The following is a 24,648-nucleotide window of genomic DNA, read 5'->3' on the forward strand; positions in this document are numbered from 1 at the left end:
TGAGAGAGCTGGAAGACAATGCAGAATTGTGAGTGGAAGAGTCACACAGTCATACTTCAGTTTTTAACGGACGATTTTGGCTTCTGTTTTAAAAAAATAATAAAATTATGAGTCAGACAGAAAGCAGGATATCAATGAGAAGACGGCTACAATGTTCTAGATGAAGAATGATGGTAGCTTGGACCAGGGTGGTAAGTTCAGAGAGGATGAAACGGAGTCTGATTTAGAAGTATTTTAAAGGTAAGGCCAACAGTACCTGCCGACATTCTGGATATGAGGGTAGGGTATGAAACAAAGTGGGGAGTCAAAAAAACTCCAAGATATTAAAACTCAACACCTGGAAAAATAGAATTTATATTTACTATGGGAAGAGGACTGTGGAATGAGAAGGTTGTAAGAGGATCACGATTTTCGTTTTGAATATAATGTGTTTGAGATGTTTGTTAGACAAACAAGCAAGGGCATCAAGTGGAGAAATAGGAGACAGAAGTTCAGGGGGAGGTCTGGGCTGGTGATTTAAATTTGAGGATCATCAGGGGGAAAGGTATTTAGGAGAATGATAACAGTGAAAAGAAGAGATGTAAGGATTGAGATGGGGAGCCTCCAATATTTAAGGTTTGGGGAGAAACAGGAATCAGCAAAGAAAACACTGAGTAAGAAGAGACTTGATCGATATGGTATATTGTAAGCTAAGTGATGAAGCTGTATCAATTGGAGTGTCTTAGTTCTGATTAATATAACAGAATACCACACATGGGTGGCTTATAAACAATACAAATTTATTTCTCAAAATTCTGGAGTCTGGAAGTCCAAGATCAAGGAGCATCATGGTCAGGTTCTGGTGAGAGCTCTCTTCTGGGGTGCAGATTTCTCTTTGTATCCTCATGTGACAGAAGCAGAGAAATGAGGCAGGCTCTCTCATGATTCATTACAAGGGCACTAATCCCATCCCTAAAGACATCATCCTCATGACGGCACCTGATGCTAATTACTTCCTGAAGGTCTCACCTCCTAATACTATCATGTTGGGGAGTAGAATTTTAACATATAAATATAGGGTAGAACATAAACATTCAGTCCCTAACAGTGAACATTTGCATTGATCTAAGTATTATTGATAGGTCAAATAAGATGAAGACTAAGAATAAAGAAAGAAGTCTAGTATTGCCCAAGGGACTTAGCAATATGGAGGCCTTTGGTGACCTTGAAAAAACAAGCAGCCTGATTTGAGTAGCTTCTAGAGGTCATGGATGAGAGAAACTGGAAAAAATGAATGTATCTCTGGTTTAGGCAGAAAAAGGGGAATGGAAACATGGAATGGTATCTAAGAACGAGGAATGGGATCAGGAGAGGAATATTTTTCTTAGGGGAAAAGCAATAACATGTTTATATGCTTTGGGGATGACACAGTCAAGAGGGGGAAAATTGACATGCCACGGAGGTGAGAGTTGCCAACATCCTAAGTAAGGGGGAAGGAATTGAATGTAGTGAATCTAATGGGATCTAATGTAAGGCTGGAGGGGCTGGCCTCAGGCAGGACCATGGACAATTCCTCCCTAGGAGCAGCAAGATATATCTCCTAACTAATTCTGCTTTTTCAGTGGGATACAGTACAAAGGAATCAGCTGAGACGAATGAACAAGGCTGATGTATTAGAGAGGTGCCTGGGTGGCTCATTCAGTTAAGCATCCGACTTTGGCTCAGGTCATGATCTCACAATCCGTGGGTTTGAGCCCTGCATCAGGCTCTGTGCTGACAGCTCAGAGCCCAGAGCCTGCTTCAAATTCTGTATCCTCCTCTCTCTGCCCCTCTCCTGCTTGTGCTCTCCCTCGCTTTCTCTCTCTCTCTCTCTCTCTCTCTCTCTCACACACACACACACACACACACACACACACACACACACACACAAATAATGAATAAACATTAACAATTTTTTTTAAAACACTGATGTATTACAGATTGGAGGAGTGAAGGAAAGCTATGGAGCAGTCATGTAGGTGAGTGGAACAGAGAAACGCAGTAGGATGGCAGGATGACACCACCACCCGATTAATATTAGCACTTAGGGGGTGCCTGGGTGGCTCAGTCAGTTAAGCATCCGACTTCGGCTCAGGTCATGATCTCACAGTTTGTAAGTTCAAGTCCCGCATCAGGCTCTGTGCTGACAGTTCAGAGCCTGGAGTCTGCTTTGGATTCTGTGTCTCCTTCTCTCTCTGCCCCTCTCCAACTTGTGCTCTGTCTCTCTATGTCTCTCAAAAATAAATAAATGTAAAAAGAATTTTAAATATTAGCACTTAGGAATTCCAATGAAACCAAGCAGCTGGAAAAGGCAGACACAGAAGAGGTGAGAGTGAAGAGTTGGAGGGTTTGGTGAATAGTATAAAAACTAACCCAATAGGGAGGAGCCAAGATGGCAGAACAGCATGGAAGTTTTTTTTTTCCATCTTGCATCTGTGAAATACAGCCAGATCAACACTAAACCATCATGTACACCTAGAAAACTTATTTGAATATTAACACAACAATCTGCACAACCTGAACCACAGAACTCAGCAGGCACACAGCGTGGAGAGGTGAATGGGGGATAGAGAAGCCACAGAGGGCTGGGAGCTGTTTTTGCTTCCAGAGAGACGACAGAGATGGGAAGAGAATGCAGGAAAAGCAGCCACCTCCAAAGCGGCTAGAGAGAAAGTAGAAAACTAGAAATAGTCACAGGGACTGAACTAAAAAGGAAGAAAGGAGAAAGGAGACGATTTGAATTCCATTAAGATGCTGTAAACAGGGGAGTGCAGAATGTGAAACTCCACAACTCAATACCTGGTGGTGCTGTGGTGGGAAAGGTGAATCCCCAGGAGCAGAGTGGGATCCGGGAGGTCCTTGGGCCACCCAGGTAGAAGAGGTTCCACTGCTGGAAGGACATTTGCTATAGGTTGTGTGGCCACCTGGTCCCAGCAGACCCCAGAAAACAACCACATTTGCTGGTGCTGGAACAGGGTCGTTGAGGGTGAAGTCTGGTGCCAGATGTGGGTTGTGATTTTGCCATAATCCCTGAAATGTTGCTGCTATGGGATTGCGTGAACTTTTTCTGGGGGGGGGGGGGGGGGGGATGGCACCCAGCTGCAGTCTCTGGGCATCGGCAGCAGCATGATCCTCTGAGTGGCTGGCACCTGGCCATTGCTCAGTGAGACCCTCCCTGAGAGGATCTGATCAGGTCAAAGCCGCAGTCCCTCAGAAGTGAGGGGTCGGGAAAACACAGCCGCATCTGAGATAAAACCCAGGAGGGAGGTGCACCTGGCAAATTGACGGCTTGGGCGCGGACAGTGTTAAGGCAGGGAGTAGAAAGAAACTGGAGACAAAGGATGGGTGTCCGATTGCTGTTCGGGCAGAGCACAGAGTTCTGATACTAGAGACTGGGTGGGTGGGCGACGCCATTTTCACCATTCCCCTGCATGCACATACACACCAACAAGCGCCACAACATTCCACCCCTGCCCCCCGTAAGCTAAGCAGCGCCACCTAGTGGAGAACAGAGCCGTTACACTAAGCCCCGCCCAACTGGGCCAAACTCACTATTCAAGAACACCACAAATCTCTGCACCCACTTAGTTTATGGACTACAAAGTGCTTCATAGTTTCACTTGTAGGGGAAAGTGATGTAATTTCAATCATATTTCACTCTGTTCATTGGTCCGTCTATTCAATTTTCTTTTTATTTATTGCTCTTTTTTTTCTTGAATACAGAAAGGGAAAAAATTATTTTTATTGTCAATTATAATTAAAAATATTTTAATTTTTCTGCTATATTTTGTACTTTTTTGTAATTTTTTCAAATTCTATTTTACTTCCATCGTTTAATTTTATTCTTTTTCATTGTATTCTTTTTCTCAAATTTTCAAACATTTTCCTTTTTTTCCCCCTTTTTATCTAATCTATCAAGCTCCTTTCAATAGCCAGACCAAAACACGCCTAGGATCTAGCATCATTTATTTGATGTGTGTGTGTGTGTGTGTGTGTGTGTGTGTGTGTTGTTTTTAATTTTTTAATTTTTTTCCTTATTAATTCCTTTTCTCCCTTCAAAATGACAAATCAGGAATTCACCCCAAAAGAAACAGCAGGAACAAACGACAGCCAGGGACATAATCAGCACAGATACAAGCAAGATGTCTGAACCAGAATTTAGAATCACGATAATAAGAATACTAGCTGGGGTTGAAAATAGGTTAGAATCCCTCTCTGTGGAGATAAAAGAACTAAAAGCTAGTCAGGATGAAATTAAAAAATGGTATAACTGAGCTGCAATCTCAAATGGATGCTGCGGCAGCAAGGATGGATAACACAGAGCAGGAAATCGGCGATAGAGGACAATCTTATGGAGAATACTGAAGCAGAAAAGAAAGAGGGAGACTAAGGCAAAAGAGCACAATTTAAGAATTAGAGAAATCAGTGACTCATTAAAAAGGAACAATATGAGAGTCATGGGGGTCCCAGAAGATGAAGAGATGGAAAAAGGGGTAGAAGGGTTGTGTGAGCAAATTATAGTGGATAACTGTCCTAACCTGGGGAAAGATAAAGACATCAAAATCCAGGAAGCACAGAGGACTCCCGTAAGATTCAACAAAAACCGACCATCAACAAGATATATCATAGTCAAATCAATGAAATACTCAGGCAAGGAAAGAATCATGAAAGCAGCAAGGGGAAAAAAAGTCTTTAACTTACAAGCAAAGGCAGATCATGTTTGCAGCAGACCTATCCACAGAAATTTGGCAGGCCAAAAAGGAGTGTCAAGATATATTCAGTGTGCTGAATCAGAAAAATATGCAGCAAAAATTCATTATGCAGTAAGGTTGCCATTCAAAATAGGAGAGATTAAAAGTTTCCCAGACAAAAAAAAAAAAAAAAAACTTAAAGAGTTCATGACCACTAAACGAGCCCTCAAGAAATTTTCAGGGGGACTCTCTGAGGGTTGAAAAGACGAAAAAAAAAAAAAAAAAGACCAAAAGCAACAAAGACTAGAAAGCACCAGAAAACACCACCAGAAACTCCAACTCTATAAGAAACATCATGGCAATAAATTCATATCTTCCAGTACTCACTCTAAACATCAATGGACTAAATGCTTCTATCAAAAAAGACGGGGAACAGAATGGAAAAGAAAACAAGATCCATCTATATGCTGTTTACCAGAGACCCACACATTAGACCTAAAGACACCTTCAGATTGAAAGTAAGGGGATAGAGAACCATCTATCATGCTAACGGTCACCAAAAGAAAGCCAGAGTACCCATACTCATATCATACAATCTAGATTTTAAAATAAAGACTGTAACAAGAGATGAAGAAGGGTGTTATATCATAATTAAGGGGGTCTATCCACCAAGAAGATTTTATAATTGTAAACATTTATGTTCCAAATGTGAGACAACCCAAATATATAAATCAATTAATTACACATATAAATAAACTCATTGATAATAATACCATAAAAGGAGTGGACTTCAATACCCCACTTACAACAATGGAAAGATCATCTAAATAGAAAATCAACAAGGAAACAATGGCTTTGAATGATACACTGGACCAGATGGACTTAACAGATATATTCCTAACATTTCATCCTAAAGCAGCAGAATATACATTCTTCTCCAGTGCACATGGAATGTTCTGCAGAATAGATCATATACTGGGACACAAATCAGACCTCAACAAGTACAAAAAGATCGAAATCATACCTTGCATATTTTCAGACCACAATGCTAAAAACTCGAAATCAACCACAAGAAAAAATTTGGAAAGACAGCAAATACTTGGAGACTAAAGAACATTCTATTAAAGAATTAATGGGCTAACCAAGAAGTTAGAGAGTAAATTAAAAAGTACATGGAAGCCAATGAAAATGATAACACGACAGCCCAAAACTTCTGCGATGCAGCAAAGGTAGTCATGAGAGGGAAGTATATAGCATTCAGGCCTTTCTAAAGAAGGAAGAAAGGTCTCAGACACACAACCTAACCTTACAACTTAAAGAGCTGGAAAAAGAGCATCAAATAAAACCCAAAACCAGCAGAAGAAATGATACAGATTAGAGCAAAAATCAATGCTATCAAAACAAGCAAACAAACAAACAAAAACCAGTAGAACAGAAGCTGGTTCTTTGAAAGAATTAACAAAATTGATAAACCACTAGCCAGTTGTATCAAAAAGAAAAAGGAAAGGACCCAAATAAAATCAAGAATGAAAGAGGAGAGATCACAACTAACACAACAGAAATAAACCAATAATAAGAGAATATTATGAGTAATTATATGACAATAAAATGTGCAATCTGGAAGAAATGCACAAATTCCTAGAAATATATAAGCTACCAAAACTGAAACAGGAAGAAATAGAAAATTTAAACAGACCCATAACCAGTATAAAATCGAATTAGTAATAAAAAAAATCTCCCAAAAAACAAGAGTCCAGGGCCAGATGGCTTTCCAGGGGAATTATACCAAACATTTAAGGAAGAGTTAATACCTATTCTCTTGAAGCTGTTCCAAAAAACAGAAATGGAAGGAAAACTTCCAAACTCTTTCTATGAAGCCAGCATTACCTTGATTCCAAAACCAGACAGAGACCCCCCCCATAAAAAGGAGAACAATATACCAATTTCCCTGATGAACATGGATGCAAAAATCTTCAACAACACATTAGCCAACCAGATCCAACAATACATCAAAAAAAATTATTCACCACGAGCAAGTGGGATTTATACCTGGGATGCAGGGCTGGTTCAATATCTGCAAAACAATCAATGTGATTCATCACATCAATAAAGGAAAGGACAAGAACCACATGATCCTCTCAATAGATGCACAGAAAGCATGTGACAAAATACAACATCGTTTCTTGATAAAAACCCTCAAGAAAGTAGGGATAGAAGGATTATACCTGGCAATCATAAAAGCCATATATGAACGACCCAACGCTAATATCATCCCCAATGGGGAAAAACTGAGCACTTTCCCCCTAAGGTCAGGAACAAGACAGGGATGTCCACTCTCGGCACTGTTATTCAACATAGTATTGGAAGTCTTAGCCTCCGCAATCAGACAACACAAGGAAATAAAAGGCATCCAAATCAGCCAGGAGGGGGTCAAACTTTCACTCTTAGCACATGGAATGAAACTCTATATGGAAAACTCAAAAGATTCCACCAAAAAACTGCTAGAACTGATCCACGAATTTAGGAAAGTGGCAGGATATAAAATCAATGCACAGAAATCAGTTGCATTCCTATACACCAACAATGAAGCAACATAAAGAGAAATCAAGGAATTGATCCCATTTACAATTGCACCAAAACCCATAAAATACCTAGGAATAAATCTAACCAAAGAGGTGAAAAATCTATACGCTTAAAACTTTAGAAAACTTATGAAAGAAATTGAAGACACAAAAAAATGGAAAAATACTGCATGCTCCTGGATAGGAAGAACAAATATTGTTAAAATGTCAATAGTATCTAAAGCAATCTACATATTCAATGCAATACCTATAAAAATAACACCAGCATTCTTCACACAGCTACAGCAAACAATCATACAGTGTGAAAAGACCCTGAATAGCCAAAGCATCTTGAAAAAAGAAAACCAAAGCAGGAGGCATCACAATCCCAGACTTCAAGCTGTATTACAAAGCTGTAATCAAGACAATATGGTACTGGCACAAGAACAGACAATCAGATCAATGGAACAGAATAGAGAACCCAGAAATGCACCCCAAGATGTATGGCCAACTAGCCTTTGACAAAGCAGGAGAGAATATCCAATGGAATAATGACAGTCTCCTCAGCAAGTGATGCTGCAAAAACTGTACAGCAACATGCAGAAGAATGAGACTGGACCACTTGCCCACACCATACACAAAAAGACACTCAAAATGGATGAAAGACCTAAATGTAAGATAGGGAGCCATCAAAATCCTCGAGGAGAAAGCAGGCAAATAACTCTTTGACCTTGGCCTCAGCAACTTCTTACTCAACCAACACGTCTCTGGAGGCCAGGGAAACAAAAGCAAAAAATGAACTATTGGGACCTCATCAAAATAAAAATCTTCTGCACAGTGAAGGAAACAATCAGCAAAACTAAAAGGCAACCAACAGAATGGGAGAAGATATTTGCAAATGACATATCAGATAAAGGATTAATATCCAAAATCTATAAAGAACGTATCAAATTCAACACCCAAAACGCAAATAATCCAGTGAAGAAATGGGCAAAGACATGAATAGTCACTTCTCCAAGGAAGATAACCAGATGGCCAACCGACACATGAAAAAAATGTTCAACATCACTCATCAACAGGGAAATACAAATCAAAACCACAAGGAGATACCACCTCACACCTGTCAGAATGGCTAACATTAACAACTCAGGCAACAACAGATGTTGGCCAGGATGCGGAGAAAGAGGAACTCTTTTGCATTGTTGGTGGGATGGAAACTGGTGCAGCCACTCTGGAAAACAGTATGGAGGTTCCTCAGAAAATTAAAAAGAGGACTACCCTACGACCCAGCAAGTGCACTACTAGGTATTTATCCAAGGGATACAGGTATGCTGTTTTCAAGGGATGCATGCACCCCAATGTTTATAGCAGCACTATCAATAATAGCCAAAGTATGGAAAGAGCCCAAATGTCCATCGTTGGATGAATGGATAAAGAAGATGTGGGGTGTGTGTATGTGTATATACATATATATATATATATATATATATATATATATATATAATGTATATATATATATATATATATATATACATATATATATATATTTCAAAAACAATGAAATCTTGCCATTTGGAACTATGTGGATGGACTGGAGGGTATTATGCTAAGCGAAATTAGTCACAGAAAGACAAATACCATATGACCTCACTCATATGAGGACTGTAAGAGACCAAGCAGATGAACATAAGGGAAGGGAAACAAAAATAATATAAAAACAGGAGGGGGGAAAAACATAAGAGACTCTTAAATATGGAGAACAAACACAGGGTTACTGGAGGGGTTGTGGGAGGGGGGATGGGCTGAATGGGGAAGGAGCATTAAGGAATCTAGTCCTGAAATCATTGTTGCACAATATGCTAACTAATTTGGATGTAAATTTAAAAAAATAGAATTATTAAATAAGTAAATAAATAAATAAATAAATAAAATTTTAGCTTCATTTTTCTGAGAAACAGAGAGAGAGAGAGAGAGAGAGAGAGAGAGAGAGAGAGAGAGAGAAAGGCTGGACACAAGTGGGGAAGGATGCAGAGACAGAGGGAGACACAGTATCTGAAGCAGGCTCCACGTTCAGTGCCGTCAGCACAGAGGCCAACCCAGGGTTCATACCTACAAACTGTGAGACCATGACCTGAGCAGAGGTGGGATGCTTAACCCACTGAGTGACTGAGGCACTGCAAAAAACGTCTGACCTATAAGGAACATCACTGCTACATCGCTGATGAAGGGACGTAGAAGGGGCACACGTATGACCCCCTCCTGTGCCGTGGTGGGGCAGAGTGCATGAGTGACACAACTCCTTTGCTGAGGCCACGACGCAACGGTGACCCCCCCTCCCCAAGGGCAGGGGCACATGCGTGAACCCCCTCCTGCGCTGAGGGGTGATGGGGCGCAAGCATGAACCCCCTCACTCATTGAGGGGAGCAGAGCGCAGGCGAGATCCCCTCCTTCGCCAAAGGGTGGGTGCAAGCATGACCTAACATTTACCCTAAGCCCTAATTCTAATCTTACCCCTAACCATTACCTCAACAGTTGCCTGCTTCTTTAGCTGTGAAAGTGAAAAGAGCCATTCAGGAAACGTCGTATTTAATAGTGGCATCACTGCTCCCTCACCAATGGGTTGCAAGCGTGACACCTGTCCATCGCTGATGTAGGTGTATCGAGGCTGTCCTAGAAGGGCAAAAAATATGATTCGTGTAGTGTAGGCAGTTGTTAGGGATGCAGTGATGAGCATTCATAGTAGGGCTCAGGCATTGGTATATGATCTTAAGATCTGAAGACCAAAAGTAGACAACCAACTCCCAAGTTGAGACCGGGTGAATTTCACAAGAGAAGCAATAATGCTAGTATGTGCAACAAGAAATATTTGGGGCGCCTGGGTGGCGCAGTCGGGTAAGCGTCCGACTTCAGCCAGGTCACAATCTCGCGGTCCACGAGTTCGAGCCCCACGTTGGGCTCTGGGCCGATGGCTCAGAGCCTGGAGCCTGTTTCCATTCTGTGTCTCCCTCTCTCTCTGCCCCTCCCCCGTTCATGCTCTGTCTCTCTCTGTCCCAAAAATAAATAAACGTTGAAAAAAAAATTAAAAAAAAAAAAAGAAATATTTGTCCTTGTATCAGCCTCTATCAGAGCGAATAACCATGGATAGTCAACAATAAGATGAAAATAACCTATCTGTAAAGTCGATATCAAAGCAATTGTTGACCCAACACAGATAGGCAATCAAGGAAAGATGAAAAGAAGTAAAGGAACTCAGCGAACACAAACCCTGCCTGTTTACCAATAAAATCACGTCTAGCATTTCTAGTACTAGAGGCCATGCCTGACCAAGGAGATTTGTGAAAGGGCTTTGGTAACCTGACCGTGCAAAGGTAGCATAATCACTTGTTCCCTAAATAGTGACTCATATGAAGGGCCACACGAGGGTTTTACAGTCTCTTCAAATGGGTGAAACAGACCTTCTCATGAAGAGGCGGGAATAGGACAAGAGTCAAGAAGACCTATGGAGCTGCTTTAAACTGTTTTTACCTTCATTTCATCCCTCAAAGACAGAGGGAGAGAGAGCTAAATGTTTTTAGCTTCATTTCATCCCTCAGAGAGAGGGGGAGAGAGAGAGAAAGACAGAACGCGAGTGGGGAAGGGGCAGAGAGAGAGGGAGACACAGTATCTGAAGCAGACTACACATTCAGAGCTGTCAGCACAGAAGCCCACCCAGGGATCAAACCCACAAACCGTGAGACCATGACTTGAGCGAAGTGGGACGTTTAATCCACTGAGCAACCGAGACACCACAAAAAACATCTGACCTAAAAGGAACATTACCTCTATATCACTGATGAATGGACGCAGAAGCAGCGCCTGCGTGACCCCCTCCTGTGCTGAGGGGAGGCAGAGCACATGAGTGACACCATTCCCTCCCGAGGCGATGGTGCAATGGTGACCCCCTCCTTCACCACGGGGGGGGGGGGGGGGAGGCCATGCTGAACCCACTCCTGTGCAAAGGGGGGCACGCTAATGCCTGAAAACCTTCCATGCCCAGGGGGGAGTAAGCATGACCCAAGTCTTACCCTACCCCGATGGTAATGCTGACCCTAACCCTTACCTTAAGAGATGTGTTTCTTCAGCTGTGAATGTGAAAAGAACCATTCATGTAACATCACATTTAATACTGACATCACTACTCCCTCCTCAAGGGGTGACCCTCTCACCCGCTGATGGGGGTATGGGGGCGAGGCGAAAGCCTCAAACACCTCATGGGCTGAGAGGGGCGGGGCACCTGTGCAAACCCTCCTCGCAGAGCGGGGTTGTGCACGTGCATCACACCCTCCCACCACAAGGAGTGGCTGTGCACACGTGTGAACACCTACCGTGCCAAGGTGAGTGGGGCACATGCGTGAACGCCCTCCCTGGCTGATGGGGGGGTTGTGTGTCTGCGCAAATGCCCTACCTCATGGAGCGTAGGTTGTGGGCATGCATGAACACCTTTCTGCCACAGGGGCTGTGTGCATACGAAGGGGGGCGGTACGCATGCATGGACACCCTTCCACCAAGGGAAGTGGGGCGCATGCGAGATCGCCCTCTCTCCCTGATTGCGGGGAAGGGGGTGTGCGTGTGCAGACACCCTACCTCGCTGATCCTGGTCGTGCGCATGCGTCAACAGCCATCCGCAACTAAGGGGTGCTGTGCACATGCGTGAACACCCTCCTGCACCAAGGGGAGTGGGGAACATGTATGAACGTCCTCCGTGGCTGGGGGGTGTTGTGTGCATGCGCGAATGACTACCTCCCAGAGAGAGGGTTGTGCGCTCCCTAGAACACCCTCCCGCCACGAGGGGGAACAGTGCGCATGCATGAACACCCTCTGCCAAGGCCGCGGGGGGGGGGGGGCGGTGGATGCGTGTACACTGTTTGGCACCGAGGGGAGTGGGGCACATGCGCGATCGCCCTCCCTGGCTAAGGGGGTGTTGTGTGCATGTGCAGATGCCCTACCTCACCCAGCAGGGCTGTGTGCATGCGTGAACAACCTTCTGCCACGAGGGGGCGCTGTGAGCATGCGTGAACTCCCTCCCTTGCGGAGGGGGGTTGTGCACATGCACAAATGCCCTACCTCATCCAGGAGGGTGTGCACATGCGGGAAAACCCTCCCACCAGGAGGAAGGGCTGTGTGCATGTGTGAACACCCTCTGGCATTGAAGGGCGCGGAGATGCATAGTTTGTACCTTCCCTCCCTGAAGAGGGGTGATGCACATGCGTGAAACCCCATCCCCAGTGAATGGGCGAGGCGCATAGCGCAACACCCTCCCCTGCCTGAGTGCCGTCTGGTGCGTGGGTGAACGCACTCCCATACCAAAGGGGGGGGGCGCACTAATACTTGAAAACCTCCCGTACCCAAGGAGGAGATGGCTTGACTTAACCCTTGCCCTACCCCTGATGGTAATGCTAACCCAAACCCTTATCTAAAGAGCTGCATGTTTCTTCACCTGTGAAAGTGGAAAGAACCTTTCATGAAACATCACATTTAATAGTGACATCACTACTTCATCCCTGAGGGGTGAAGCTGTACATGAGTGAAACTCTCACGTGGGAACCTGAGGAGAGGCAGAAGTCTATACACCACCTCTTGGGCCAAGTGGGACGGGGCGATTTGTGAACATCCTACCTTGCAGAGGGTGGTTTCTGCTCAGTTCAACGCCAACGGAATTGGGGCACATGAGCAAAAGACCTACGTCACTGATGGGGCATGATGTTCATGCGCAGAGGCCCTTCCCAGTGGAGCAGCATTGTGAGCATGTGTGACCACATTCTGTCATGAGGCATGTTGTACTCATGCGTGAGCAAGCTTCCCAACAAAAAGTCACTGCGCACATGCTTCAACATCCTTCCGCACGATTGAGCGTGGGGACCATGCGCGATCACCCGATGTCTTTGAGCGGAGGTTTTACATATACACAGACACCTTACCTCACCAAGTCTGATCATGCGCATGCCCCAGCAGCCATCCATCCCAAGCAACACTGTGCGCATGTGTGAAAGAACACCCTCTCGCTCCCATAGTGGGGAGCATGCACAAACACCCTTGCTAATGCATGAACCACTCCTGTGCCAGGAGAGACGTGACTTGAATTAACCCTTACTCTACTCCTGATGGTAACCCTAACCTTAGCTAATCCTAACATTAATCTTCTAGACCTAACCGCTTAACCCTAATCTCTAAACCTAAACCCAACTCCGAAACCTCAATCCCTAAACCCTAACGACTAGCCTTAACCCTCTAACCCTAACCCCCAAACATAACCCTCTAACTCTAACCCTAAACCCTGACTGCCAAACAGTAACTGCTAACCCTAACCCGCTAACGCTAAACCATAACCCCTAACCCAAAACATGACACCCTAACCCTCTAATCACCTAACCCTAACAAGTAACCCTCACCCTCTAACCCTAATCCTCTAACCCTAAACCCCTAACCCTAACCCACTAACACTGAACCCTAACCCTATACCCGAACCCTGACCCCTAACCCTTAACCCCTAGCCCCAACCCTAACCCCTAACCCTAAATCTAACCCCTAGCCCTAACCCCTAACCTGAACCCAAACCCAAACCTGAACCCTAACCCCAACCCCCCCATTTCTAAATCCGACCTTCCCTAACCCTCAACCCTAACCCTTAAACCCTCACCTCACCTTGATCCTGACCCTTTACCCTGACTTTATACCCTGACTTTCACCTTGATTCTCAATTTACTCACCTCTTCTTAACCCTGATTCTGACCCTTAACCCCTACCTTTATCTTTTACTTTGGCCATAACCCTGAATGTCACTGTAACCTTTACCCATCCTCATCCCATCCCCATAATTTATTCTGGACACAGCCATAGTTCTTTAAACCCTAATACCTTTTCTAGTCATATAATATCAATACAACACAAAACCAGAAAAAAAACATATTTGTATCCCTTTAAATACAGATCTAACAATCCTCCAGAGAATACAGCGATATAAAACCAAAGCACATAAAAGAATCACGCACCATAAGCAAGTCTACCCCAGACATTCAAGGGTTATTCAACACACTGAAACCAAGCATTCTTATGCACATGTTTTTAAATGAAAACATGTGATCATATTAATTGATACAGAAAAAGCTCTAAACAAAATCCAATGCTAGTTTATGATATGCACACAAGAAAGTCAGAATAAAGAGTAATTTGTTTAATAAACCTACAGCAAAAATCATTCTCAATTTTGAAGACTGTAAGGTTTCCTCTGATACCGAGAACAAGGCCAAGATGCAGGCTTTTCACTCATTACTCAATACTGTACTGAAAGTTCTATCCAGAGCAACGAGGGGAAAAAAAAAGTCATCCACATGTGAAAGGAAAAGGCAGAACTACATCTATTCAGAAACCAGAGATGACATCATCTTATATAAAGGACTTCCAAAAGAAATCAACAAAAATTATTGGAGTTAGTCACTTAATTCTGGAAAGTTACAGGGCAAAATTTTGATACACAAATATCTCACTTATTTTTATACACTAACAATGAATCCAATGAAGAAGAATTTAAGAAAACAATTCCATTTTAGGTAACATCATCAATAAAATACTTGGTAAAAGATGTAAAAACACTGCTGAAAGAAATTAAAGATGATCTGAAATGTACTATTGCTAAATGGCGATAGTACACAATGCAACATGTAGATTCAATGTGATTCCCCGGAAAATTCACAAAGGCCTCTGAGAAGAAATGCACAAGCTCATCCTGACAGTCATATGGAAAATCAAGGGGCTACAAAATAAATAAAACAATCAAAAAAATAAAAGGTAGAACTCATACTTGCCAATTTCAAATCTTCAAACAAAGCAACAGTAAATAAACATTGTGATACTGTCGTAAACATATACATACAGATCAGTGGGATTTAATTGAAAACACAGAAATACACCCTTTCATCTACGGTCAACTGAATTTTGACAAGGGCGGACAACATCCCATTATGGATACAATGGTCTTTGCGACAAAAGGGTGCTAGACAACTGACTATCACATGCGCAGAGGAATGAAATTGGACCCTTACCCTCACACCACATACAAACATTAACTCAAAGTGGATCAAAAACTCAAAGGTAAGAGGTAAACTTATAAACTCTAGAAGAATAAATGGGGATAAATCTTCATGAGCATTGAGTTTAACAATGCTCTTAGAGCTGACACCAAAGCACAAGCAAGGGGAAAAGAGTAGATAATTAGTTTCCTCAACATTAAAAACCTTTGTACATCAAAAGGTGCTATCCCAAAAGTGAGAAGACAATACCTAGAATGGAAGAAAATATTCGCACATTATTTGTGTTGTAACAGTCTGTTACACAGAATATATAAAGAGCTTTTACAACTCATCATCAACAATAACAACAACAAACAAGTTTTAAAATGGACAAAGGACTCAGATATACCTTTCCCCAGGGAGATCATGGTGAATAGACATGTAAAGATGTTAAACATTAGTCCTTATGGAAATGGAAGATTTGAACCACCGTTAGATACCCTTTTACACACACTAAAATTGCTATAATCAAGAAAACTACAAAATAACAAATGTTGGCAAAGATATCGACAAATTGGAACCCTTAATGTGGAAATGTAAAATGGTGGAGCCTACGTGTAAAATAATTTGGCATTTCCTCAAAAAGATAACAACATAGAATTACCATATGGCTCAATAACTCTACTCTTAGATGTATATCCCAATGAATTGAAAACAGTAGTTTAAAAAAAGAGCACGTGCACAAACATATACAGCAGCACTGTTCACAGTAGTGGAATGGTAGAAACTATGCCAATGCCCCGCGGTGGGTGAATGGATAAACAAACTGGGGCAAACCCACGAACAGCAATATCATTCTGTCCTATAAAGGAATGAAGTAACATGGTGAGGCTGTAGAGAACAGTGCAGTGGTTCCTCATAAAGTTAACACCGGACCCCACCTCTGCACACACGCACCCAGAAATTGAAAGCGAAGCCTTGAGCCGACATTCCTGTTCCTGTGTTCATAGCAGCTTCTTCACAACAGCTAAAACATGGAAGCAACCCAAGTGACGGCGGGACAGGTGAATAAATAAACAAGATGTGGTCTCTACACAATGCAACAGGCTCAGCTTCACAAAGGAAGGGAAGTCTGACACCTGTTACAACATGGACTGAACCTTGCAGTCATCGTCCTAAGGGAAATACGCCAATCACAGGAGGTCAAATACTCTCTTCTTTCCAAATAAACCCGCTTCTGCTGGTAGAAACTGGAGGTGTTGTTTTTAAGGTAAACAGAACTAATGAATAAGCACACTCGCAGGATATGAGACCAACACACAAACACCACATGCGCATCTACACACTCCTCACGACCCACAGGAAGAAGAAAGAGACCATCCCGTTTACAACCGCATCAGAAGGAACGACGTGCTGGGGGGGTGGGGGTAATCTAAGCAAGCAGGTGACAGGCCTGCTCTCTGAGGACAGGACACTGGGGACAGAAACGGAGGAAGACTCACACGGATGGAAAGCCACTCTGTGCTCCTGGACGTGGAGGAACTGACACTGTGACCACGTCCGTCCTGCGCGGAGCGATCTACGGATCCGGGGCCAGATCCGGCACCGAACTCCCCAGGACGCCGTCGCAGACGCGGAACAGACACCCCGACCAGAGCGGCCAGAGCGACCGGAGCGCAAGCACCGCCCGGGCACCTGCTCCCAGACTGCGAACCGCATGAGGACGTGGCGGAAACCGAGTTGGCGCGGAGCAGGAACACGGACGCGCGGCCCCGGGGCCCAGAGCGGGAAGACCGGACGGCCGCGCGCACAGCCCCGCGGGGGACACAGTATCACCGCGCACGAAGCGGCGCCGGGTCCTTCCCCCGATGGGTCCCCTGAACACCGACCCCCTTCAGCGTCCCCGCCCCGGAAGCTCCTCCTCTCCGGGCTTCGCTTTCTCCTCACCTGCTCCTCCCCGGGCGGGTCCCGAGGAGACCGGGTTCTTGTCGGTGTGGACGCGGCCCCACGTCCTCCTGAATCCCCCACAGCGGGTCCCGAGGAAGCGTGGCTCCTGTCACACAGGAGGCGGGCTGAATGCGCGTGCGAGCGCCTGGCTCAGGCGCCCCCCTGCAGGCGGTGGAGGTAGTGCTGGACATGCTGGGCTCACAGGTCCACGGAGGCAGCGCCCCTTCCTGGCCACCAGCTGAATCCATGACATTTTGGAAATTGAAACTGAAGCGGAGCCCACTATCCCCCAACTGTGCCAAAAATAGTTAAGGAACAATTAATTGGAAACCATATGAAATGAAATGTACACACAAACTTTACCACCTACACCAAAATTCACTGGAAACTGTAGAGAAATTTAAAATGCAAACACAAGGGGCAGCTCTTCCTGCCCACGGTCCTGTCCCTGTGCTTTAATAAAATCACCCTTTTGCACCAAAGATGTCTTCAAGAATTCTTTCTTGGCGTGGGCTCCGGACCCCGCGAACCCCACTATCACCCCCAAAACTTCATCATTTATATGGCACCCATCATGTGGGGCAATGGGTCTTTTCATCTGGATTCTGGGCTGGTGCAAACTTGATGAGTACGCTTTCCTTCCTTTACCCTCATTTCAGGGTCTTTTGAGAAGTATGGTCTTATTGGAACACTGTCATGTCAATCGCTCAGGCTGCCATCCCCTCAACCGTGGCTACTCTACCTGCCTTATGGTTGGAAGTTAGTACCCTAGCCAGAATGGTAACATATTTAAGAAACTAAGATTGACTATGAAGCATGATGCCAATAAAGCCCCTTGGAAATGCTGGCCTGATACCTTGCTTACAGAGTTCCCAACAGCCTTACCAGGTGAGTAAAAAAGTCACTTCCTGGAAGGTACAGGAACCTCAGGATACTGTGGGGACCTCATGAAAAGGAATCTGCCCAAATCTGCAGGTTTTGCAGACAGGTCTGATGCCAAGTACTTGACCTGGCTTTTGGCCTAGAGAGGCTACTAGAATTTCAGTCTAGAGGTTCCTTATGAAAGGTTCCAGCAAATCAAATTTTCAAAGATCTATATGCTCAATCATCAGTCTTGCTGAGCTTATGTAATTATTAGGTCAAGGTTGTGAAAACTGGACTTGTTTTACAAATGAATTAGTCTTGATTTGGCTTCCTCTGGAAATGAGGGTTTTTAAAGAGAAAAACTATGTTTCAATAATGCAACTTCGTGGATGTAAAATTCTACTTCTGATAGTCTACAAATATTGTTTGCCTAAGCTGGACAACTTGAGATAAACTTGAAAAAAACTGTCACAATGGCACAGGCATGGACAATCTTGCTTGTTATTCTGTGCAGAGAGTAACAGGACCCCATGGGCATATGATTGCTTAAACAACTAAAAATGGGATGGACTCCTCCAATAATTGCATATGGAAAGTCTTTTCTCACTGTAGACCTATAAATAGACTATAGCGCTTTATTTAATTATTCACTTGAGGCCGGGTTAATTGATACATCTCTAAATGAATATGCAAGTTATAGCCTTGCTTAACCTGATCTGTTACTAGAAACCCACCCCATATAAATCCAGGAGACATGGTGTATTTAAAAGACTGGAAGTCTAATACAGCAGGGGTTTTAGCTCCAAAATGGAAGGTCCCCTTAGTGGGTTGTATTATGTACTTCCACTACAGTAAAATTAGAAGGCCATTCTTCATGGACTCACATATCAAGAATTAAACCTGGACCTTCTTCACAGGAATCTAGTATGCAAGCTGACATGCCTTCTTATTCCTGTGAACCAGTGGAAGGCCTCAAATCTCTCTTCAAATGACAGTAATGGACTGAAGGAAAATTACCAAAGGTTTATATATATATGCTTCTCTTTCCCATAACATGAACCTTATTTTGTTGTCTTTTTCTGTGTCTTCCTGCCTGGTGATGTTACGGAATCAGGCTGGAATGCTGGCGGAAAAACCAACTGGCACTTGGAGATCTTGGTGAATCGGAGATTTATTTAACGCCGGCGGGTTCAGAGGAGACCACTTCTCCAAAGATCTGAGCCCCGAATGAAGGGGGGTGAGGGTAATTTATAGTTTTCAGCTTCCATATCTGTGGTGGGGTTTCATGTATGCGGCAACAGGGCAAGAAGAACCCGGAAGAGGTCTCTAAGGTAGAGAACAGAGCTTGTTTTAGTCCTGTCAGCCATCTTATGGTGTAAAACTTTATTCATTTTCCCAACAGTCCCCCCCCCCCCCATTGATGACTTTTTAGAAATCTTTTCTTAGGCATCACCTTTTAGCTCTAGGGGTTGGTACCCTCGGAAGGCTAAGATACATGCTGCAGTTTGGCGAACAACAGCATTTTCAATAAAACATACCAGGGTATTTAGTATACAGGGGCCGATGGCCACAAGTAAAATTATGGAAAGGAGGGGCCCTGCCAGGGAAGGGCGCCAGAATGCCCAGTCTGTGAGATCCCATCCTCTCCATTGACTGATGTTTTCCTGTTGCCTACGTTGAATTCTTTCCTTGAGTTCTTTAACCTTAGTTGTAACTATTCCTGACTGGCTTATGAAATAGCAACATTCCTCCCCCAGAAAGATACAAGTCCCTCCTTTTTCTGAAGTGAGGGGGTTGAGGGCTGGCCTATTTTGGAGGCACACTGCTGCCAGGGAGTTTATTTGGCTTTGTCAGGTTCCCAGGGAGTCTGCCGTCTGTTCCGTGTCCAGCTTGTTGGTGCCGTCTCTATTAGCCCGACAGCAAGAAGCAAGATCAGGGCGATGACACTAGTAAGGGGCAAGGGCTGGCAGAGTTGCATCTGAACCCCTGGGCTCAGTCTGCGTGTTGATTCCTCAAGCTTCTTCCATGCGCAGGCCAGCCAGCTTCCAGGGTGTGGCTGGAGCAGGGCTGGAGATCTCAGGGGCCACTGTCTTTTTGAGGGTAAGTTTAAGCGGGCTGACTGGATCTGGATCACTTCACCAGGTTGAGGGTTCCTCTGAGTTGGCCTTCTTAAGTCTGGAGTGATGGACCCATAGGGTGATACCTGAAACTGAATCCTCTTATTTGGTTGTATATCTGTAAAGTCCACCTCCAAGTCTCAGAAAGGGGTGGGTTTCTGGTAAATGTCAGATAAGTTTTAGGGAAGACATGGTTTGCATATTTAGAGATTCATCCTGTTTTCCAGTTGTCTAAATAATCATATGCCCATGGGGGTCTTATTGTTATCCCCACAGAAAACAAGCACAGAAGATTGTCTATACATAATATACTGTGACAATTTTTCTGAAGTGTACCTCAAGTTGTCTAGTTTAGGCAAACAACAAACATTTAAAGACAATCAGAACTAGAATTTAACATCCATAACAGTGCATTGTTGAAACACAGTTTTTCTCTCTAACCGCCCCCCTTTCCAGAGATAGCCAAATTGAGACCAGTGCATTTGTAGAACAAGTCCAGTCTTAACAAACGTGGCCTGATTATTTAGTAAGCTCAGCAAGAATAGCGATTGATCATGAGGATCTTTTAAAGTTTGCTTTGCTGGAACCTTTTATAAGGAATCTCTGGGTTGAACATTTAGTAGCTTCTCTAGGCCAGAAGCTGAGCCAAATGCTTGCCATCAGACAGGCCTGCAATACCTGTAGAATAGGGCTAATTGCTCTTCATGAGGTCCCCAAGATATCCTGAGGGTCCTGCACCTGCCAGGAAGTGACCTCCTTTACTCAGCTGGTGAGGCTGCTGGGAACTCTGTAAGCAAGGTATCAGGCCAACATTTCCAAGGGACTTTATGGCTCCGTGTTTCATAAAGCCAACCTTAGTTCCTTAAAGCTCTCTGGTCATATCTGAGTCTATGAATGTCACTCTCACATATGACATTGCAGTCAAAGCCTTGGTAAAATAACCAGTATTTCCAATGGTGACCTGTTACAAGATGAACAGATTCTTACTGAACTTATGCAAACCGTAATTGCCATGAAAGAAAGAATACTCACTGAGAGTTTTTGAATTTCAGGGGAGTTATGTAGAGAGAAAAGATAAATGTTTCAGTTTGCAAATGAATATGACATTTCTGTATATCATAGATATCTTGAGAGAAAGTGTCCTTAATCTGGAAGAGCAAACATTAGAGAACCAACAATATTTTCAACAAGAATCACAAAACTATAATCTTCCTGAGTTCATTTAATCCCACGTTCCTAATTCTTGTTCATTTTGAATGCAGCTTTTTAGTTCTGGAAATTCTTACCCATTTTAATATTAATCTTAAAGATGTCAAATACCTGTATTTGTCCCCAAAGTCCTTTTTATAAATCTCCTTGAAGAAGAAACACATTTTGTGAGAGAATAAGAACAATTATAAATGACAAAAATCTCAGAAATAGACATTGTTAAAGATCTGATCAGAGTTCATTATGATGCAATTGACAAAGAAATTCAGTTGTTTCTGTGACACATAACAATTCAAGTAATCAGAATATTAAGTGATGACTGTATGCCAAAACATTAAAACATTAGGAAATGCATATATATTTGGGCAGTTACAGCACTTACCTGTGCAGTACAACCTAAGGTTTACCATTGTACGACAGTACTTTTCCCAATAACTAAGCATCCCAAATAAAAGGGCCTAATTGGTCAAAAAGACTTCATTTACAACTTAAATCCTGGGAAGTTTTTTAAAACCTTAGCAAGTTATAAGTACAGCCTAAATAGGTTTACAGATGATTACAAATCTTAAGACTTTATTTATTCAACGAAGGTGGCAATAAAAGATCCAAAAGGTCAATGTATAGCATTATATAGTTCTTACCAAAACCTAGCTCCCTTAACATTGAGAAGTTTTAAACGAAGTAATCAAAGACCTTATAAAGATGAAACCTAAAACTTTGGTTTTCCCGGAAAACAAACCTTTGTTTGCACTGTCTTATCAAGAACAGATCAGCAGTCCAAGAAAACTTTGTAATTTGAGCAGAGAGAAAAGCAGAATTTCAACCTTATACCAGTGTACTTTTAAAATTCCATTCATCTCAACCTTAGTCTATCCTGAGCGCACATAAATTCCTTGGGATTGCCCTTCATGGACCTTCTACAACTTCCCTTTGCCTTCAAACTTTGTCCCAAAGCCATTTCTCTCCAAATAACCCGTCTCATTTAGGACAAAATTACCTTCTTCTACCCTCAACAAAAATGTATTTCCATTCCTTATATCTTTCTTACATACCTCCTACTTTCCTACATACAGGGTTGCTTTCCCTATTTCCATCAGTCTTAAGTACACTTAGCAGAATTTTAACTCTTAGGAAAACTTAGTCTCCAATTGAGGACTTAGTAACCAACTGAGAGGTATTTACACCAGAATTTTTCTTAGATGGTAAATTCATCAACCAATTAAGTACAAAGCATGTTTTCCAATAGGTCCAAATAGCCTTAATTTCTCTGCAATAAGAAGTTAAAAATACAACCTATGTTCAGTAATCAAAGCTTTAGCAATTCATTCTATTTGGAAAAGACCTAGATGTCCAAGAGGATGCACTTTACTCCTTGACCTTGAGAATGGGAGGAGAAGCCAATGGTGCCTGAGGCACTGAGGAGGATAAAGGAACCAGTTATGTAGACCACACCCAAGTTGGTGCAGAAACAGCAGGGGGAGGGGAAGGCAGAAGAGGCAAGGTGCCAGTAAAAGGCAGAGAAAGAAAACCTAATTCAAAACCTTAACTCAGAGAGAGGAGCAGACGCCATGTTTTTTCCACCAAAGTGGAAATATGGAGTCCACATCAGGCCAGAGAAGACCGGGAATTTCCCCAAAACAAATGGAGTTTCAGAAACTGCTTGGGAACATTCCTTAAAGTCCCCATCCCGAGGTAGACTAACCACATTTGGCTCCAATTATAGCTGTTAACCTGGGAAATGAGGGAGAATCCCTCACATCCATTAGGCAGAGGAAGAGGGAGAGAGAGTCAGTGTCCCCTTCAGTCTGATTCTATCTCGGCCAGACCAATAAGGTCCCCTTCTCGAGGTTCCTCCTGATATCGGCTGGGTTTCCGGGACTTTCCCTGGTTGTGACATTTATTCTTTTCATGTCCTTTCTCCTTGCAGTAGTCTCACTGACCCCTTGCTAAGGAGGTTCTGGGCCTTACACCTTTTGGCGGGTAGACCTTCCCCATCCTTCTGTTGTGGCTCTCTTGTGCCTCTGGAGCAAACAGGGTGTAAGCCTCACATAGCCTCTCATAATAATCCCTGGGGGAATCCCCTTGCTGCTGGGCCTATTCATGGGCTTCTCTGCCCCTGCTCTGATCCCCTGGAGGAGAGCCTCTTGGTACCTGTGGATGTGGATGGGCATCTGGAGAGTGTCTGTGCCTGACTGAGGGCACAATCTGGCCACTGGTCCTTGTGGGGGAGGGTTCTCTGGGTCTGTGAAGGGAGGAAAGATGGGCAGCACATCCAGGGCTGGAGGAGAGACAGACAGAGGAGGAGTTTAAAGCACAGGGGCAGGGGGGAGGGAGCACGGTGAGTCATAAGGTGGCGGAAAGATGGGATCTTCTTCTGGGTCTCCTGCAAACACTAGGGAAGTGGTGGGTTGCTTCTGTGGTTCCCTGGGTGAGTCTCCAGATAAGGCAGCTAAAACCTTTGCCTATCTCTGCTTGCTATGGATGAATCGCACCCAAGGGAGAGGATTTGGGGCAATTTCAAGCCAGGAGTCGATGTATGGAAATCGATCAGGGTGACCTGGGTTCCCAGTGACCATCAGCCAAACCTGCTGCACTACTTGAGCATCTAATGTCCCTTCCGAGGGACATCCTACATCGAATATGGGCCATTCTAGTTCACAAAGGTCCTTAACTTCCCAGGTGTCATTTTTACCCCATAATCACCTGAAAAACCCTTTTTAAAATTTTTGAGCATGACCTCTAAAATCGTAGGCTTACTCTGTTTTGATCCCATTATTAATTCCTTTCTCGTGTTCAGTGTCATGGAGACAGACAAAGGGAGGGTATCCCCTCAGATGAGAGGACCAATCAGATACTCCACTGGTTGCGTTCCCGTGGGAAACTTTAGGTGAGGCTTGGCCATAGTGGATTCGGCTTTGTAACTTGTGACTGGAGTCTAATCTGATGCCACCCTGGACTGTATGCTTTTCACTGCAATGTAGGTGAGCCCACTCAGACTCCATAGACTTTTGGGGACCTTAAGGGTGCCCGTCCATGGAGCCACAAACTCGAACTCGACTGGCAAGCCTCGCCAAGCCACACATTCACACACACACACACACACACACACACACACACACACACACACACAGCAGAGGCTATTACATTCCCTCCTGCAAAATTTTCTACCTGTGAGATCACTCAGGTCTCCAGGCAG

General features: G+C 43.8%; 1 protein-coding gene across 6 annotated transcripts in view; it reads right to left on the minus strand.

The window, feature by feature from the left end:
• LOC125175982 (uncharacterized) overlaps window positions 1–17,372 on the minus strand; it is a 139,435-nt gene extending 122,063 nt beyond the window's left edge. For all 6 annotated transcript variants that reach the window (XM_047876679.1, XM_047876681.1, XM_047876683.1 and 3 more), the window contains exon 1: window positions 17,263–17,372. The gene's annotated coding sequence lies outside the window, so the exon portion shown is untranslated. The remainder of the gene's footprint in view (window positions 1–17,262) is intronic.
• Window positions 17,373–24,648: the final 7,276 nt, after the last annotated feature.

This window comes from Prionailurus viverrinus, chromosome D1 (genome assembly GCF_022837055.1).
Source record: "Prionailurus viverrinus isolate Anna chromosome D1, UM_Priviv_1.0, whole genome shotgun sequence".
Lineage (NCBI taxonomy): Eukaryota > Metazoa > Chordata > Mammalia > Carnivora > Felidae > Prionailurus > Prionailurus viverrinus.